The 5,289-nt window shown below is 42.9% G+C and overlaps 1 long non-coding RNA gene across 1 annotated transcript in view; it reads left to right on the top strand.

The window, feature by feature from the left end:
* Positions 1-5,289, top strand: part of LOC117285725 — a 7,113-nt gene that overhangs the window by 1,194 nt on the left and 630 nt on the right. Inside the window, exon 2 of the long non-coding RNA XR_004516846.1 lies at positions 1,734-1,866. This is a non-coding gene — a long non-coding RNA (uncharacterized LOC117285725). The remainder of the gene's footprint in view (positions 1-1,733; positions 1,867-5,289) is intronic.

Genomic DNA, 5,289 nt, shown 5'->3' with positions numbered 1-5,289 from the left:
AAAAAAAAAAAAAAAAAAAAAAAAGGAATACCACAGGGCAAATAATTGAGCATTATGGAATTATAACCTAGAGATCATGTAGGAGAGAAACTAGTTTAAACCAGCTAGTATGGTCCTTTCTGAAGGAGTTCAACTGAAAAAGGAAACAACTTGGTGGAACGTTAGCAAGAAGCAGCACCCCCACACACCAAGCCTAGCAGCTAACATTAGGTTGTGTATTGTATAGTAACTGTGGTCATTTGACGGGTGGGAGGTAGTACTGTACTGGGGATTGAACTCAGAGAATGCTAAGCTAGGTCTCCAGCTCTTTTTAAAACTCTTGTTGTTGTTTTGAGACAGGGCCTTGCTTAATTGCCCAGGCTGGCCTCAAATCTACCATCTTCCTGCCTCAGCCTCCAGAGTAGCAGGGATTACCAAACTTTCCCACAGCAGTGGGATTTGTCTTACGTTGTACCCAGCTCCCAACTGTGTATGAGGCTTCTGATTTCCCCACATCTCACCAATATGTACTATTTTGCACTTGAAAGGAAAAATTACCCTATGGATGTGAACTGGTATGTCCTTGTGACTTTTTCTTTTTCTTTCTTTTTTGTACTGGGGTTTGAACTCAGGACCTTGCACTTGCAAGGCAGGCACAGTGCCACTGAGATAAATCCCCAGCCCTCTCCTTGTGATTTTGATTTGCAGTTCTTTAATAATAACGATGATGATGATAATCTTTTCATGTTTTCATTGGCCATTTGTCGATCTCATTTGAAGAAATACCTAGTTTGACATGTCTTTAAATTTTTCTTTAATTAATTTATTTTTGGTTTTTTGAGACAAGGTCTCACTGTGTAGTTCAGGCTGGCCTTGAACTCAGCGATCCTCTTGTAATCCAAGGGCTGGGATTATAGGCATGCACCACTATGCCTGGCTACTTGCCTTTTTGTTTTGTTTTGTTTTTTTCATACCGGGGATTGAATTCAGGACTTTGTGCTCTCGAGGCAGGTGGCATCACCAATGAGCTAAATCCCCAGCCCACTACTGGCCTTTTTAATAATTATTTTGTGTGTGTGTGTGGCACTGGGTATCAAATTTAGGACCTTGCACTTGAAAGGCAGGTGTCAGAACCACTGAGCTAAATCCCAGGCTATTTTTTTTTTTTTAAATCACTACTGGGAATTGAACCTAGGACTTTGCTCTGATCTGCACCCCCAGTCCTGTCTTTGCATTCTTTTATTTTGAGAGAAAGTCTGCCCTTAAATTTGCAATCCTCCTGTCTCAGCCTCCCAGAGTGCAGGGATTATAGGCGTGTGCCACACACCTGGCTTCCCCAAATCTTTTCAAAACTTTATGATGAGACATGATCTTACTAAATTGCCCACGTTGGCCTTGAGCCTGTCATCCTCCTGCCTGTACCTCCTGCACAGCTGGGACTACAGGTGTGTGATTACACCACACCACACCACACCACACCAAACCTTACCTTTTCCTCTCCTCCAGGTCCATTATTTAGCAAAGTCTCTTCAGCTCATGTAGCTGTAGTATTTCAAAGTCTTAGAAACTAAGTGAGTGTTTGTGGTGTTTCTTATAACTCGAAGCACTTTATTTCAAATTCTAACAAGAGAAAACCCGATTATTAAAGGATTCAAACCATTACCTTGAAGTTGGAGTCAGAGTTCGCAAGGCTAAGTGGGATATAAGGGAACCTAATACCCTTTCTTACCATACCTGTGTTTGGAATTTTGCAGGTTCCCGTTACCTAGGAAGGGAAATGAAGGCAGGTGGGACATGACAGGGAGTTCCACTTGGGGCATGTGGGATTTCTGTGTTCCTGGAACATCCAGACGGAACTGGTGCTGGTTAGAGCAACCACGGGATCAGGTGAGAGCTGGTGGAATCTAAGGTGAGATCAAAAAGCACGATGAGTGTTTAAATTTTCAAAAATCTATTACTGTAAAAGCTGGATTGCTGTTTACACCCTTCAGATCCCTCCACCCTGCTCTGACCACACCTATCCCTTAGTTTTCACCACTTTCTGCAGCAGTTCTGCAATCCTCTTTCATGTTTTTTGTTGCACTTGTGGCTGCCTCAGTGTCCGGAATAGATTCTCAACCTTTACCTTTCATGATTGCTCTGACTTTGGGGAAAAACCAGAAGCCACCCAGGGCCAGATCCACTGAATCAGTTGGATGAGGACCCACCATGATATTTTTACCAGCTTGTCTTTCCTCTGCATGGCACTCAGCAGGAGCATTTGCTGAATTTTTTTTTTTAATCACACCTTGTAAATACACTCACAAAAGGGGATCTCCACACCTGGTTCAAAAAGTGACAAGAAGGATGGGATTAAATGATTTCAAAGTGCGGGGGAGTGTTTTGAGGGGAATGAAGAGCAGTATGCCTTTTACTGCAGTGAAACAAAACATTTTTAAAACATTTACTAAATTTTGAGCATTCTTTTTTTTTTTTTTTTTGAGACAGTGTCTGCCTATGTAGTTCAGGCTGGCCTTGAATTTGGGGCGATCCTCCTGCCTCAGCCTCCCAGGTGCTGAGACTATAGATGTGCACCACAATGCGCAGCTGTTCTCTCTCTTTTTTGGGGGGGAGGGTACTGGGGGTCAAACTAAGGACCTTGCATTTGTGAGGAAGGCACAGTGCCACTAAGCTAAATCCCTGACCCCGCCCCCACAGCTGTTTTGATCATACTTCTTAGATCTAGAATTACCGGTGTAGAGATGGCCAAGAAGCCTTACTTTGAATAAGTGGGATCTTCAAAGGAATGGTGATGGTGGAGGTACCTTTGGAGAACCCATAGCACTGCCTCTCTATGTATAAAGTACCTGAACCCACTCCCTTCTTGGGAAAATGAATGAGAAAGTCAAAATTTGGAGATTTGGTGAAAGCAGATTTTCATGAAACATTTCAGGACTGACAAGATTAAAAAAAAGCATTTAGCTAGTATGCTGAGCCTAGAGAAATTGGTGGGCCAGTTGATCTTTGTTTATTTGCTTGTTTGTTGTTTGTTTTTTGAGACAGGGTCTCGCTCTGTCGTTCAAGCTAAGTTTGAACTGACTATGGCAATCCTCCTGCCTCAGCTTCCCCAGCGCTGGGATTATAAGCATGTATTACCACACCTGGCTGCCAGTTATTTTAACTGTCAGCCTGATTGGATGAGACTCCTGGATCACAGAGGCATTATACTCATCAGTGGATTAGTCCATTGCATTCATAGAGGAGGTTCTGTTAGGTGGGGCTGGGTTGGAGGAGGAGTCCTTGGGGCCTACTTTGGGGACACCTGTCCATCTCCCAGGTGCCTGTCTGGAAGCCAGGCAAATGAGCTGCAGTACTCTGCCTCCCCTCCTCTGTGCCACTCCTGTCTTGGAGCCAGCAGCCACAGACTGACAACTCTGTCCTCTAAGTGTGGGCGTCAGTCACTTTGTCTCAGCCGCAGGAAAGCTGACTGCTACACTGTTCTGTGTACTGGAAATAATTGAGTTGGATCAACCAAGCGCTCTGCAGTATTCTGGCACTAAGGAAAAGCTCAGTTGAAAATAATTTTTTTTAAAAAGCCAAATGTATAAATGAAAGTTCTCCACATACCTAGGAAAATCCAGCAAAGAGACAAAAACAGCAAAAACTAGAATACTAAAATTATAAAATGTAGAGCTCCAATATTTAATGTGACAATTTTTTATCTTAAAATTATTATTCTTGTATTACTTCTATAGGTTAGGATAAAATATTCAAACAATAAAAAATGTGCAGAGTAAACACCAAGCATGGTGGTGCACACCTGTAGTCCTAGCACTGAGGGAGCCTGAAGCAGGAGAATCACAAGTTCAAGCACAGCCTGGGCAATCTGGTGAGACCCTATCTCAAAATAAGAAAGGGGTGAGGGCTGGAGATGTAGCTCAGAAGCGCAGTGCCTGGCTGGCAAGAGTGAGGCCCTGAGTTTGATTCTCAGTACAAAAAAAGGAGAGAGAGAGAGAGAGAGAGAGAGAGAGAGAGAGAGAGAGAGAGAGAGGAGATGACAAATCTGATATAAAAGATTATTTTTTTTTACTGGTTTGCTGTGGGCACATGAAATGTCCTAATGTTAATATTCTCATTAGAATATTTTTTTTGTACCAGGGATCATTACAATATTTATAGGGCCAACACCAACACTTTGAGTCTTAAAAGACTCATTTTAACAACTTTTGAAAATTTATGAAACAAAACAAAACAGAATTGAAAGCAAAACAAATCAAAACAGGGCAGGAACTTAAATTCTGAGACCAAATGTGAAAGTCAGATTTGGTGGCTCTAGGTGACAAAGGGGACTCCCTGAGGGATGGATGGGGAGCAGTGGGGTGGTCAGAGACGGTTTCTCATCTGGCCTTTGTCCCACTGATTCCATCACTCCTGGTGTGGGATTAGTCCCAACTCGGTTTTCACCATTTGCCATTTGTCTTCTCCCTTGTTTTCTTCTTTCTGTTCAGGCTGCTGATTATTCTCCAGGAGGCTCTTCTAGCTCCAGCCACATTTTTACATGCAACAGATAGGAGGTTTCTTCCGCTGTCAGCTCCATATCCATTCCTGCTACTTTCTTCATTGATTCAACCATTACCTTGATCCATTCACCCTGCCCAGCCAGCTTCACCTGGTGTCCCAGATCCTCCTGATCAGCCTCTGGCAGGGGCTGCATGACGGATGGAAGCATTTGGGCAGCAAAAATCTATTTTCTGGCTTTTCGAGACAGAGCCTCCCTTGAAATCAGCCTGGCTTTGAAGCTTGAAGTCATTATGTAGCCCAGGCTGACCTTGAAGTCTCTGTGATCCTGCCTCAGCCTCCCCAGTGCTGGAATACATGCTAAAAATTGCTTCTGTTTGTTACAAAGTAGACACATCATAAAAAAAGAGCAGTTAAGGCCTGGAATTTAGCTCAGCGGTTCGGTGGCCTGCCTTGCAAGCGCAAGTACAGTTCAATCCCCGGTACCAAAAAAAAAGAGCAATTAAAAGTTACTATTTTGGTTATTGAAATTATTTATGTGGCTAAATAGATGCATGAGAAGACAAACTTGTGAGATTACTATCTTTATAGGGATATTTTTAAGTTTCATCTACACGTAGTTGTTCTGAACTCTTATTATCAAGGGCTCATTATTATTATTTTTTTGTTTTGTTTTGTTTTTTGAGACAGGGTCTCACTATGTAGTTGAGACTGACCCAGAACTCACTCTATAGCCCAGGCTGGGCTCGAACTTGCAGCAATACTCCTGCCCCAGCCTCTTGAATGTTGAGATTACAGGCATGTGCCAGCACG

This window comes from Fukomys damarensis, unplaced genomic scaffold, assembly GCF_012274545.1.
Source record: "Fukomys damarensis isolate Sample0158 unplaced genomic scaffold, DMR_v1.0_HiC HiC_scaffold_12, whole genome shotgun sequence".
Taxonomy (NCBI): Eukaryota; Metazoa; Chordata; class Mammalia; order Rodentia; family Bathyergidae; genus Fukomys; species Fukomys damarensis.
The sequence above is the reverse complement of the archived record's forward strand: the minus strand, read 5'-3'. Positions and strand labels throughout refer to the sequence as shown.